Genomic DNA, 16,133 nt, shown 5'->3' with positions numbered 1-16,133 from the left:
TCTAAAAAGAAAATCTTAAAATTAAGAATTTAGAATAAGAAGTGGGAAGGAGTTTTTGTACCAAACTGTAAATTTTGGAGATTTTTTTTTATAAAAATGCATCATTTGAGTATGAGAGTTATGGTGTGAATTAAACGAATAGTCTGTCGAATTACGGCTACGACGAAAAGGGCTCGTCACGTTGAGACGAATTCGTCGTAGCCATAATTTGATAGGTTATTTGTTTAACGTGTATTTAACTTTGGGCTAGAAGCGTACTTAATTTAGGCAATTGTATTCGAGAGTTACAATATTGCTTAATACAATCAAAGCCGAAAGAGAATTTAAATGAGAAAACATACCTTTGAGTACTTTTCCAGCTTCATTTTTTTTTTACTGACGTTTTCGGCTTCTTCGAGAAGCTGGCCTGAAGATTTCAAATTTTAAAATTTAAAAATCTTAGAAGAGACGTTATTGCTTGAGTTCGCATTCCAATTTAGAATGTTGAAATTTCGAGTCCTGGAACGACTTGAGGCAGACTTATCAAAGGAGCCGAAAATGTTTGTTGAAAAGAAAAATGGGGCTAGAAAAGTACTTGGTGTGTTTTTTCATGTGATTCACGATCCACTTCAAAATTAGTGGATAAATTTAATTCTCAAAGATTAAATCTTATTAATATCTCTGTATTAAGTAAAGCTGTATTTTTTGTTATTATTTATCAATGAATTTTATATATAAATATAAATTTATAACAAAAATCTTCTTTATAGGAGCATCGCATTGACTAACAGTTTCTTTAGTATTTGAGACAATCGAGTTTGTCAGGAAATACAGAAATGAATTAACTTGATAGATGTCGTCTAAATCTCAAAATTCTTAAAGCATATTCTAAATTATAAACAGAAGAATTTTTTTTAACCTTGTCTGTTAGCAGTAAGTTTTTATCATGCCTATCATGGACAAGCCAGGTAAACAATGTTGTGGGTGGTTGATGAGGAAGGGTTGAATGTATCTGGACCACATTGCCCATGATAATTCCTGAAGGGCAAGCTGAACCTGATCTTTCAGAATAACATATAAGTAGAGATTATTGATTAGTAATTCTGAACACTCAATTACTAGAGGCAGTGTTCTAGATTTTGATTAGAAAAATTTTAATATTTTCCTATACAAGAATTGAAACATTTTTTTTTTCTTGAAAATAATCAGTTTTTTTTAAAATTATTGTTAAGATATAAATTTTATATTTTTAAGTATATCAAGAAGTATAGAGCTTTCTTTCTCTATAGACATATCTTATCTCTGAACATTTATAAAGATCTTTCATGATATATCATTGATATATGATATATATCATAACTTCAAAGTTCTTTGAACTTTTTCAAATCTTTTGAATAGTTCTTTTTATATTATTGCCGGTAAACAAAATAATTTGATGATAAAAATAAAATCTTTTTTAATAAATAATAACCAAATTGTAAGCGTCAACAAATTGTTTGTTTATAAATTTTTAGGACTAGTAATTTAAAAATGATTTTTCAAATTTAAGCGAAAACGGGAAAAAAGTAACAGTTATATTATGTAATAAATATAGTAAAATAACAAAAACAATGAGTTTGTAATAGAATGCTGAATATGGCATTGTAATCAGAGATGAAAGCGTGTAATTTTCACTTTAAAATGTACAATTTCATTAAATTTTTTATATTTTTTAAATAAAAATATGAAAAAGGAATGCTGACATAGGCTAATTATCATTAAACTGGATTTAATTACTAATTACTTAAAATTTAATTTAGATTAATTTGCCTTTTGTAAGATGAATGAATGATAGAAAATATTAACATATAAAAATAATTATTTACCGACTTTTATAGCAAAGCTTAAAGAGTGAATCCTATAATATGACTTGTAATGAAGTTTAAGAGGTAAAATTTTATAAAAGAATCAAAGAATAAATGGTTTTAAAATAATATTTAAACAGTGTAAATTTATATAATTTTTAAAAAATCAGTTTTGAAGTGATGGTAATTTTAGAAATGTAAATATGAAATAAAAGGAAAGTAAATTAAACAATAAAGATTATTGTGCATTGCTAAGTGAGTGATTGTTATAGTTAATGATATTAAAAAAAAAGATTTTGTTAACAGTTGAAATTTTAATTAACATTGAGATTCATATCTTTAACTACCAATATGAACAAAATATTTGTTAAATAAGCTTTCGAAACATGATTATAATTCAATTTGCTTTTCTCTATACTCGATCAGTCATAAAGTTGATCAAGTACAAAGTTTTTCCTTAAACTGATAAAGCATGTTTTATTGATATATTTTTCAATATAATACTTTTACAGATTAAATACGTCTTAATTTATTTGATTTATTATTTTATTTACTTGTTTTCACTTTAAAAAATTTGTTAGGAAAAAAATAAAGATGTATACTTTGGCATTGCTCACTGTTCATTTTTTTTTTTTTTTTAAATGTGATTGCTAAAGATGGATTGAGTAATGTCAAAACAACAAAATGTCTTTTTTAAACTTCTTTTAGTTATTTTAAAGAATAAATTTCACTTTTATATTGAGTTTAAACCTTTTTAAGATAAGAATTATTCACATTTTAGAACCTTTAAAGCTTTTCAATGTATAATCTATAAAACATTTATCTCAATATTATAATAAATTTCAAGATAAACTATTATTTTAGAATAGTTTATTGAATATTTTTAACATAATTAATGGTATTAATATATTTTTCACTAACGAACTGCATGAATGAATTCTTTACTGTTTTTATTTCTTTTACTTTTGTGTTTAAAAATCTATTGATTGGCAATAGATATTTTAAAAAAGTTATAATAAAGTATTTTTGTCATTAAAACAAGAGTATTTTTTTAAATTAATATTTTTCTAAGTTAAGTTTATGTATCAAAACATTTTTATATATAAAATTTTAATGTCTATCTTAATTATATAAATTGTGCTATATTAATTATATATCATAATGAAAAGTTTTAAAACAAGTTACATTAACATAAATAGTATATGATATTTTACAAAATTATAGTGTACAAAATCTTTATTATATTTTTATTGAATGAAATACAAGATTTTATTTCTTATAATTAAGCTGTGGTTAAAAACAGAATGTAAGAATTATTAGTTATAATCAGTTTAAACCAGTATGCTGCATACTTTCTTTAGATAGAAATATAGTACAATTCCAATTATTTTTCTATTATTTATTAGCTCTAATTATCCAATTGTAACATAGTTTGAGGGCAGGTTGGCTCATTGTTTTGTTTTTTTATCATGTTTTACAAATTTTCAACATTTTTCTTGCTATTGATAACTTTTATTTCAATTACCCCTTTGGCAGTTGCAAACTATAGTTTGCATAATACTGATATAGAGAATGAAATGAGTTATAGTCGTGGGTATCTGTAGAAAATTTTTCCAAGGGGACAAAGCATGGAGACAAATAATTGCATCAATAAATTTTTATTTAATTATTTAATTTTTTTTACAAGTAGATTATAGAATATACTAGTTTAACAAGCATTATAAACTAGTTTAATAATGCTTATTAAAATATGTACATACTTTTAATTCTAAAATTTCATATAGTTTACTTATCTTGATTTAAGTTTTTAATTTTTAAAGCAGAGTAAGGAATTTTAATGCAGTTTTGTATGGTAAACATTATTTGCTAAATAGAACTCGCTTAAAACGTTGAAATTTATTTAGATCACAAATATTTAGTAAGGTTTGTAAATTTTTATGATTAAAGATTAAATAATTGTATATTAATTTTACAATCATTCATTTGATTTAGACACATTTCTGTATCAGACAACACAGTATACAATATATATACTACCACTAAAAGTAGTAGGATTAGATTGAAATGATGGTATAGAGGGTGGAATGTAAAAAAATACTGAAATTTCTCTCTTAAGATATGAAAATTTTTTTATTTATGTTAAAATGCTAGTAGAAGCTTAAGCATAAACATAAGCAATACTTCAAAATACACTATAAAAAAAATATATATATATAAATTCTTCTGAATGAAGATCTGAAGAGTAATTAAAAACAAAATATTTTTTTAAGTCTAGCAAAAACTTTTTAATGAACAAATGTTTTTGACCATCTTAATCCTCTTCAGATACTCCACTGCAAGTGGTTTAAAATATATGTGACATGTTAGAATAAAAATAAACATTGCTGTTTAATTTTAATAATTTTTGTATTTAGCTGTTAGTTTTTATTTCTATTTATTTATTGCTAACTTTCACATCTGGCTAACATCAGATATTTTTTTGTTTTAATGCTGCACTTGTGTCTTTCTAGTTTAATCCATTTGCAGTACAAAACCTGAAGATAATCATTTAAGTTAGTTAAAAACACACCAAATAAAAAGTTTTTGCTTGATTTAAAGGTGTATCGTTTTGTTTGCATTTATCTAGTTAGCTTAGTTGGTTAGCTGTGCAGTAAAGTGTCATACTACTAAGTTATCATAGGAATCAAATATCAAATCCAATCTGAATTTCTATAATTATCTTGGGCAATATGAGTCAGGGCATTGTTTTCCCTTTGCTTCCATTTTAGCCAACTTCATTGCAGGTCATAGTCATACATATTGGGTGAAATTATAGCAGGCATGTGCTAGTGCTTCAGATTAACAAATCAATAAATCTGAACAGTCTTTTGTTATTTCAAATGAGAAAATTTACACCTTGCAGTTATTAATATCTTAATATTGTTTGATAAGTATTGATGCCATATATGAAATTCTAATCTTATTTTCATTTTTGAATCTATTCTAATATGTCTACATTATTTAACGTAGAAAATGTGTATAAAGTCACGCTTTCTATTTGTATTGTTATTGTTCATTCGTGTGGAGTTAATGTTTAAAATTATATTTTTGTATAATATAGTACATAATTTAATTAAAAACTAATGATTTATATGCTTATTACAACCATAAAAATTTTTATGCATTCTTAAATTTTATTTATATATTAGATCGAACCATATGTGAAATTGTTATGAAACATGCATTTTTGCAAATCATCAGGTCTACAAATATTTTCAATTTCATCTATATTAATTATACAATTTGCTTTTTTTCAGAAATTATACTTCAATGTTTTATTGCTTCAAATTTAAGATGAACTTTTTACATATTTCCAAACTTGAAATTGTGGGATGAGTTTTAAATTCAGATATTCATTGTCAATCTCAGAAATCTGTAAATAATGAAAATTTTGTAGTATTTTCTATTTATTTGCTGTTAATTATACATTATTTTAAATGGCTATATTATTATTAGGATATTCATCTTTTTTTACTGCTTAAGAAATTTTTAGAAATTCTTTTCAATTTTTTCCTCGAAAATCCCAGTTTAAAAGCAAGGTATGTTTTTAATTAAAGAGCATTCTTGGGTTCAAAGCAATATGTTGATTTTTTTTGTAGATACATAACAATAATAAAATATTGCATTTAAGATAATTTTAATATAATATGACATTATTTCAAATGATGCTTTCATACTGATATTGTTGTTATTATTATTATTATTAATTGATTAAATAAAATAGTACAGGAAATTGTTTTAATCCATTTATTCACAAGTGATGAATTAGAATGTTTTTATTTATAGATTTGGGCTTATAAGTTGATTTTTTTTATTAATATTTTGAAAATGAAACAGTGTGTTCTACTTCTAACAACAAAATTTGCTTTATTTTCAAATGTATTTTGTAATAAAATGAAAACCATACACACTTTTCCAACAAAAATGTTTTATAGAAAAAATGTTATGCTGGAAAAGTGAGTACGGTTTTCATTTTGTTACAAGTTTCTCTCTTCCAGTTTTGATTTTGGACTTTATTTTCAGACTTATTTTTAGTATTATAAATTTTTAAAAGGTGTGTTTGATTAGAACAATTTTAAGTATGCGAATTTTTTTCAATATTGAATTACATACCTATCTAACGTTATTAATATTGTTATTTTAAATATGTAAAAATTTTGAAAAATCTTGATTCTAGCTGAATTATAAGCTGCTATAAATTTATAAAAAAAAAAGTAGAAAATTACTATGATGCAGTTTAAAATGAAATAGAACATAAATATAAAAACACTAGAACTTATATTTTTATGTCCATCAACAGGAACACTTTGTAATTGCATATTTTTCAAAATCTGTTCATTATTAACTTACTTTTATGGGTGTTGTGTTTTTTTTTTATTAATCATAAATTACACTACTTGCCTATTTTTGTTTAATTGTACACCTTTTTTTTTATTACAAAAAGTGTACTCAAACAAATACAATACCTGACCGATCAGCATTTAGATACAGCCGTTTTTGTTGACAACCTATATTTGATAAGTCCTAAATTTACTCAGTTACCTAAAATTTTAACCTGAATTTTATTAATAGTTAGTTATTTTATACTGCAAACATAATGTAAAAATTATGTTGCTATCTTTTTAGTAAATTTAGCATAAATTTATTTTAGAAAAATTGGAAAGAAATAAATAAATTTTTGGGATATGATTTGAATCCATAATTATGGATCTTGTAATAATTAATTAATAGATCAAGTTTTATAACATAAGCTTTTTTCATTTATAATACTTTTCGTATCAGTAGGCCCATTACATAATCGTGAAAGGTTAATTACACGATACGAAATTTAATAATATACATTTCAAGGGGAATTTCTTTAGAAAGCAAGAGAGAATATTTATCTTGTTTTTCAAATTGTCTTCAGTAGAAAATAACTAAATCTATGTGAAATGAAATATGCCAGAAATTTATAAATTAGATTTATTCAGTGATTTTTCATTCGGCACAGAGTAATTGAGAAGTTTAGAAATATTATTTTTGTTCTTATCATGTGGTTATAAGAATAAAGTTTTATGAAATTACTTTCACAGGTATGTTTTATATTAAAATATGTTTTTAGCAACTCCTAAAGATTATTTATTTTTTTAAAATTCTATTAAAATGTTTGAGATAATCAATTTTTTTAATCATTAATTTATCATTTAGAGAATGTGCATGCTAAAATCTTTGATTATTTTTATATATATTGTAAGATTGTCATTCAGAAATTGTAATTGGAATTACTTTACCATGAATATGAAGTTTATGAACTAACAAGTTATATGACTGATATATATTTCAAGCTTGCTTTAGCTAAAGCTAGTCTTTAATATATTGATATCTATCAAAGTTTCAATAAGATTATAATGGAAGATTTTACAAGATTTTTTTAATAGGTTTAGTAAACCTATTAAAAAATCATCTATACTACTGTAAATATTTTTACATTAATTGGACTGCAATTTGAAAAAATTGTAGACCTATAAATTCTCACTGTTGTCTGTTTGTCTTTCCTTAATCTTGAGAATGGAGTTACATAGGTGAAAGACAAGATCAGATATGGAAACCTTAGGGGTAGAAGGCCCCGAATAACTGTATATGAACTTCCAATGCAAACCGCAAGCCATGTTATTTCAATTCAAAAATTTTATCCTGAAAAGTGTTAGCTAGATGACTATTGTGAAAGGAAAAATATCATATACAGGAGCACACCCCTACTAATTTGAGGTGGAGAGCACATATTTAAAATTAAATAAATTAAAAAAATATGATTAAAAATTGCAGCCTGGCATTATGGTAATGTCACAATAAATAATTGCTTGTTTTGTATTAACTATTGATCATACAATAAATGTTATTATTTACTATCTTTCATTCATTTGTTAAAGTATCTCTTATATAAATTAGATGGTAGCTTTCTTAAGTTGATATCACGGTAAAGGATTGTAAATATTTCNAAGTTGATCAAGTACAAAGTTTTTCCTTAAACTGATAAAGCATGTTTTATTGATATATTTTTCAATATAATACTTTTACAGATTAAATACGTCTTAATTTATTTGATTTATTATTTTATTTACTTGTTTTCACTTTAAAAAATTTGTTAGGAAAAAAATAAAGATGTATACTTTGGCATTGCTCACTGTTCATTTTTTTTTTTTTTTTTAAATGTGATTGCTAAAGATGGATTGAGTAATGTCAAAACAACAAAATGTCTTTTTTAAACTTCTTTTAGTTATTTTAAAGAATAAATTTCACTTTTATATTGAGTTTAAACCTTTTTAAGATAAGAATTATTCACATTTTAGAACCTTTAAAGCTTTTCAATGTATAATCTATAAAACATTTATCTCAATATTATAATAAATTTCAAGATAAACTATTATTTTAGAATAGTTTATTGAATATTTTTAACATAATTAATGGTATTAATATATTTTTCACTAACGAACTGCATGAATGAATTCTTTACTGTTTTTATTTCTTTTACTTTTGTGTTTAAAAATCTATTGATTGGCAATAGATATTTTAAAAAAGTTATAATAAAGTATTTTTGTCATTAAAACAAGAGTATTTTTTTAAATTAATATTTTTCTAAGTTAAGTTTATGTATCAAAACATTTTTATATATAAAATTTTAATGTCTATCTTAATTATATAAATTGTGCTATATTAATTATATATCATAATGAAAAGTTTTAAAACAAGTTACATTAACATAAATAGTATATGATATTTTACAAAATTATAGTGTACAAAATCTTTATTATATTTTTATTGAATGAAATACAAGATTTTATTTCTTATAATTAAGCTGTGGTTAAAAACAGAATGTAAGAATTATTAGTTATAATCAGTTTAAACCAGTATGCTGCATACTTTCTTTAGATAGAAATATAGTACAATTCCAATTATTTTTCTATTATTTATTAGCTCTAATTATCCAATTGTAACATAGTTTGAGGGCAGGTTGGCTCATTGTTTTGTTTTTTTATCATGTTTTACAAATTTTCAACATTTTTCTTGCTATTGATAACTTTTATTTCAATTACCCCTTTGGCAGTTGCAAACTATAGTTTGCATAATACTGATATAGAGAATGAAATGAGTTATAGTCGTGGGTATCTGTAGAAAATTTTTCCAAGGGGACAAAGCATGGAGACAAATAATTGCATCAATAAATTTTTATTTAATTATTTAATTTTTTTTACAAGTAGATTATAGAATATACTAGTTTAACAAGCATTATAAACTAGTTTAATAATGCTTATTAAAATATGTACATACTTTTAATTCTAAAATTTCATATAGTTTACTTATCTTGATTTAAGTTTTTAATTTTTAAAGCAGAGTAAGGAATTTTAATGCAGTTTTGTATGGTAAACATTATTTGCTAAATAGAACTCGCTTAAAACGTTGAAATTTATTTAGATCACAAATATTTAGTAAGGTTTGTAAATTTTTATGATTAAAGATTAAATAATTGTATATTAATTTTACAATCATTCATTTGATTTAGACACATTTCTGTATCAGACAACACAGTATACAATATATATACTACCACTAAAAGTAGTAGGATTAGATTGAAATGATGGTATAGAGGGTGGAATGTAAAAAAATACTGAAATTTCTCTCTTAAGATATGAAAATTTTTTTATTTATGTTAAAATGCTAGTAGAAGCTTAAGCATAAACATAAGCAATACTTCAAAATACACTATAAAAAAAATATATATATATAAATTCTTCTGAATGAAGATCTGAAGAGTAATTAAAAACTGAAACATTTTTTTTTTCTTGAAAATAATCAGTTTTTTTTAAAATTATTGTTAAGATATAAATTTTTTATATTTTTAAGTATATCAAGAAGTATAGAGCTTTCTTTCTCTATAGACATATCTTATCTCTGAACATTTATAAAGATCTTTCATGATATATCATTGATATATGATATATATCATAACTTCAAAGTTCTTTGAACTTTTTCAAATCTTTTGAATAGTTCTTTTTATATTATTGCCGGTAAACAAAATAATTTGATGATAAAAATAAAATCTTTTTTAATAAATAATAACCAAATTGTAAGCGTCAACAAATTGTTTGTTTATAAATTTTTAGGACTAGTAATTTAAAAATGATTTTTCAAATTTAAGCGAAAACGGGAAAAAAGTAACAGTTATATTATGTAATAAATATAGTAAAATAACAAAAACAATGAGTTTGTAATAGAATGCTGAATATGGCATTGTAATCAGAGATGAAAGCGTGTAATTTTCACTTTAAAATGTACAATTTCATTAAATTTTTTATATTTTTTAAATAAAAATATGAAAAAGGAATGCTGACATAGGCTAATTATCATTAAACTGGATTTAATTACTAATTACTTAAAATTTAATTTAGATTAATTTGCCTTTTGTAAGATGAATGAATGATAGAAAATATTAACATATAAAAATAATTATTTACCGACTTTTATAGCAAAGCTTAAAGAGTGAATCCTATAATATGACTTGTAATGAAGTTTAAGAGGTAAAATTTTATAAAAGAATCAAAGAATAAATGGTTTTAAAATAATATTTAAACAGTGTAAATTTATATAATTTTTAAAAAATCAGTTTTGAAGTGATGGTAATTTTAGAAATGTAAATATGAAATAAAAGGAAAGTAAATTAAACAATAAAGATTATTGTGCATTGCTAAGTGAGTGATTGTTATAGTTAATGATATTAAAAAAAAAGATTTTGTTAACAGTTGAAATTTTAATTAACATTGAGATTCATATCTTTAACTACCAATATGAACAAAATATTTGTTAAATAAGCTTTCGAAACATGATTATAATTCAATTTGCTTTTCTCTATACTCGATCAGTCATAAAGTTGATCAAGTACAAAGTTTTTCCTTAAACTGATAAAGCATGTTTTATTGATATATTTTTCAATATAATACTTTTACAGATTAAATACGTCTTAATTTATTTGATTTATTATTTTATTTACTTGTTTTCACTTTAAAAAATTTGTTAGGAAAAAAATAAAGATGTATACTTTGGCATTGCTCACTGTTCATTTTTTTTTTTTTTTTAAATGTGATTGCTAAAGATGGATTGAGTAATGTCAAAACAACAAAATGTCTTTTTTAAACTTCTTTTAGTTATTTTAAAGAATAAATTTCACTTTTATATTGAGTTTAAACCTTTTTAAGATAAGAATTATTCACATTTTAGAACCTTTAAAGCTTTTCAATGTATAATCTATAAAACATTTATCTCAATATTATAATAAATTTCAAGATAAACTATTATTTTAGAATAGTTTATTGAATATTTTTAACATAATTAATGGTATTAATATATTTTTCACTAACGAACTGCATGAATGAATTCTTTACTGTTTTTATTTCTTTTACTTTTGTGTTTAAAAATCTATTGATTGGCAATAGATATTTTAAAAAAGTTATAATAAAGTATTTTTGTCATTAAAACAAGAGTATTTTTTTAAATTAATATTTTTCTAAGTTAAGTTTATGTATCAAAACATTTTTATATATAAAATTTTAATGTCTATCTTAATTATATAAATTGTGCTATATTAATTATATATCATAATGAAAAGTTTTAAAACAAGTTACATTAACATAAATAGTATATGATATTTTACAAAATTATAGTGTACAAAATCTTTATTATATTTTTATTGAATGAAATACAAGATTTTATTTCTTATAATTAAGCTGTGGTTAAAAACAGAATGTAAGAATTATTAGTTATAATCAGTTTAAACCAGTATGCTGCATACTTTCTTTAGATAGAAATATAGTACAATTCCAATTATTTTTCTATTATTTATTAGCTCTAATTATCCAATTGTAACATAGTTTGAGGGCAGGTTGGCTCATTGTTTTGTTTTTTTATCATGTTTTACAAATTTTCAACATTTTTCTTGCTATTGATAACTTTTATTTCAATTACCCCTTTGGCAGTTGCAAACTATAGTTTGCATAATACTGATATAGAGAATGAAATGAGTTATAGTCGTGGGTATCTGTAGAAAATTTTTCCAAGGGGACAAAGCATGGAGACAAATAATTGCATCAATAAATTTTTATTTAATTATTTAATTTTTTTTACAAGTAGATTATAGAATATACTAGTTTAACAAGCATTATAAACTAGTTTAATAATGCTTATTAAAATATGTACATACTTTTAATTCTAAAATTTCATATAGTTTACTTATCTTGATTTAAGTTTTTAATTTTTAAAGCAGAGTAAGGAATTTTAATGCAGTTTTGTATGGTAAACATTATTTGCTAAATAGAACTCGCTTAAAACGTTGAAATTTATTTAGATCACAAATATTTAGTAAGGTTTGTAAATTTTTATGATTAAAGATTAAATAATTGTATATTAATTTTACAATCATTCATTTGATTTAGACACATTTCTGTATCAGACAACACAGTATACAATATATATACTACCACTAAAAGTAGTAGGATTAGATTGAAATGATGGTATAGAGGGTGGAATGTAAAAAAATACTGAAATTTCTCTCTTAAGATATGAAAATTTTTTTATTTATGTTAAAATGCTAGTAGAAGCTTAAGCATAAACATAAGCAATACTTCAAAATACACTATAAAAAAAATATATATATATAAATTCTTCTGAATGAAGATCTGAAGAGTAATTAAAAACAAAATATTTTTTTAAGTCTAGCAAAAACTTTTTAATGAACAAATGTTTTTGACCATCTTAATCCTCTTCAGATACTCCACTGCAAGTGGTTTAAAATATATGTGACATGTTAGAATAAAAATAAACATTGCTGTTTAATTTTAATAATTTTTGTATTTAGCTGTTAGTTTTTATTTCTATTTATTTATTGCTAACTTTCACATCTGGCTAACATCAGATATTTTTTTGTTTTAATGCTGCACTTGTGTCTTTCTAGTTTAATCCATTTGCAGTACAAAACCTGAAGATAATCATTTAAGTTAGTTAAAAACACACCAAATAAAAAGTTTTTGCTTGATTTAAAGGTGTATCGTTTTGTTTGCATTTATCTAGTTAGCTTAGTTGGTTAGCTGTGCAGTAAAGTGTCATACTACTAAGTTATCATAGGAATCAAATATCAAATCCAATCTGAATTTCTATAATTATCTTGGGCAATATGAGTCAGGGCATTGTTTTCCCTTTGCTTCCATTTTAGCCAACTTCATTGCAGGTCATAGTCATACATATTGGGTGAAATTATAGCAGGCATGTGCTAGTGCTTCAGATTAACAAATCAATAAATCTGAACAGTCTTTTGTTATTTCAAATGAGAAAATTTACACCTTGCAGTTATTAATATCTTAATATTGTTTGATAAGTATTGATGCCATATATGAAATTCTAATCTTATTTTCATTTTTGAATCTATTCTAATATGTCTACATTATTTAACGTAGAAAATGTGTATAAAGTCACGCATTCTATTTGTATTGTTATTGTTCATTCGTGTGGAGTTAATGTTTAAAATTATATTTTTGTATAATATAGTACATAATTTAATTAAAAACTAATGATTTATATGCTTATTACAACCATAAAAATTTTTATGCATTCTTAAATTTTATTTATATATTAGATCGAACCATATGTGAAATTGTTATGAAACATGCATTTTTGCAAATCATCAGGTCTACAAATATTTTCAATTTCATCTATATTAATTATACAATTTGCTTTTTTTCAGAAATTATACTTCAATGTTTTATTGCTTCAAATTTAAGATGAACTTTTTACATATTTCCAAACTTGAAATTGTGGGATGAGTTTTAAATTCAGATATTCATTGTCAATCTCAGAAATCTGTAAATAATGAAAATTTTGTAGTATTTTCTATTTATTTGCTGTTAATTATACATTATTTTAAATGGCTATATTATTATTAGGATATTCATCTTTTTTTACTGCTTAAGAAATTTTTAGAAATTCTTTTCAATTTTTTCCTCGAAAATCCCAGTTTAAAAGCAAGGTATGTTTTTAATTAAAGAGCATTCTTGGGTTCAAAGCAATATGTTGATTTTTTTTGTAGATACATAACAATAATAAAATATTGCATTTAAGATAATTTTAATATAATATGACATTATTTCAAATGATGCTTTCATACTGATATTGTTGTTATTATTATTATTATTAATTGATTAAATAAAATAGTACAGGAAATTGTTTTAATCCATTTATTCACAAGTGATGAATTAGAATGTTTTTATTTATAGATTTGGGCTTATAAGTTGATTTTTTTTAATTAATGTTTTGAAAATGAACCAGTGTGTTCTACTTCTAACAACAAAATTTGCTTTATTTTCAAATGTATTTTGTAATAAAATGAAAACCATACACACTTTTCCAACGAAAATGTTTTATAGAAAAAATGTTATGCTGGAAAAGTGAGTACGGTTTTCATTTTGTTACAAGTTTCTCTCTTCCAGTTTTGATTTTGGACTTTATTTTCAGACTTATTTTTAGTATTATAAATTTTTAAAAGGTGTGTTTGATTAGAACAATTTTAAGTATGCGAATTTTTTTCAATATTGAATTACATACCTATCTAACGTTATTAATATTGTTATTTTAAATATGTAAAAATTTTGAAAAATCTTGATTCTAGCTGAATTATAAGCTGAAAATAATTTTTATTATACATAAATGATGCTATAAATTTATAAAAAAAAAAGTAGAAAATTACTATGATGCAGTTTAAAATGAAATAGAACATAAATATAAAAACACTAGAACTTATATTTTTATGTCCATCAACAGGAACACTTTGTAATTGCATATTTTTCAAAATCTGTTCATTATTAACTTACTTTTATGGGTGTTGTGTTTTTTTTTATTAATCATAAATTACACTACTTACCTATTTTTGTTTAATTGTACACCTTTTTTTTTATTACAAAAAGTGTACTCAAACAAATACAATACCTGACCGATCAGCATTTAGATACAGCCGTTTTTGTTGACAACCTATATTTGATAAGTCCTAAATTTACTCAGTTACCTAAAATTTTAACCTGAATTTTATTAATAGTTAGTTATTTTATACTGCAAACATAATGTAAAAATTATGTTGCTATCTTTTTAGTAAATTTAGCATAAATTTATTTTAGAAAAATTGGAAAGAAATAAATAAATTTTTGGGATATGATTTGAATCCATAATTATGGATCTTGTAATAATTAATTAATAGATCAAGTTTTATAACATAAGCTTTTTTCATTTATAATACTTTTCGTATCAGTAGGCCCATTACATAATCGTGAAAGGTTAATTACACGATACGAAATTTAATAATATACATTTCAAGGGGAATTTCTTTAGAAAGCAAGAGAGAATATTTATCTTGTTTTTCAAATTGTCTTCAGTAGAAAATAACTAAATCTATGTGAAATGAAATATGCCAGAAATTTATAAATTAGATTTATTCAGTGATTTTTCATTCGGCACAGAGTAATTGAGAAGTTTAGAAATATTATTTTTGTTCTTATCATGTGGTTATAAGAATAAAGTTTTATGAAATTACTTTCACAGGTATGTTTTATATTAAAATATGTTTTTAGCAACTCCTAAAGATTATTTATTTTTTTAAAATTCTATTAAAATGTTTGAGATAATCAATTTTTTTAATCATTAATTTATCATTTAGAGAATGTGCATGCTAAAATCTTTGATTATTTTTATATATATTGTAAGATTGTCATTCAGAAATTGTAATTGGAATTACTTTACCATGAATATGAAGTTTACGAACTAACAACTTATATGACTGATATATATTTCAAGCTTGCTTTAGCTAAAGCTAGTCTTTAATATATTGATATCTATCAAAGTTTCAATAAGATTATAACGGAAGATTTTACAAGATTTTTTTATAGGTTTAGTAAACCTATTAAAAAATCATCTATACTACTGTAAATATTTTTACATTAATTGGACTGCAATTTGAAAAAATTGTAGACCTATAAATTCTCACTGTTGTCTGTTTGTCTTTCCTTAATCTTGAGAATGGAGTTACATAGGTGAAAGACAAGATCAGATATGGAAACCTTAGGGGTAGAAGGCCCCGAATAACTGTATATGAACTTCCAATGCAAACCGCAAGCCATGTTATTTCAATTCAAAAATTTTATCCTGAAAAGTGTTAGCTAGATGACTATTGTGAAAGGAAAAATATCATATACAGGGGCACAC

Source organism: Centruroides sculpturatus, unplaced genomic scaffold (genome assembly GCF_000671375.1).
Source record: "Centruroides sculpturatus isolate CEXI.00-Female unplaced genomic scaffold, Cexi_2.0 scaffold1506, whole genome shotgun sequence".
Lineage (NCBI taxonomy): Eukaryota > Metazoa > Arthropoda > Arachnida > Scorpiones > Buthidae > Centruroides > Centruroides sculpturatus.
This window is presented reverse-complemented; position numbering follows the sequence as displayed.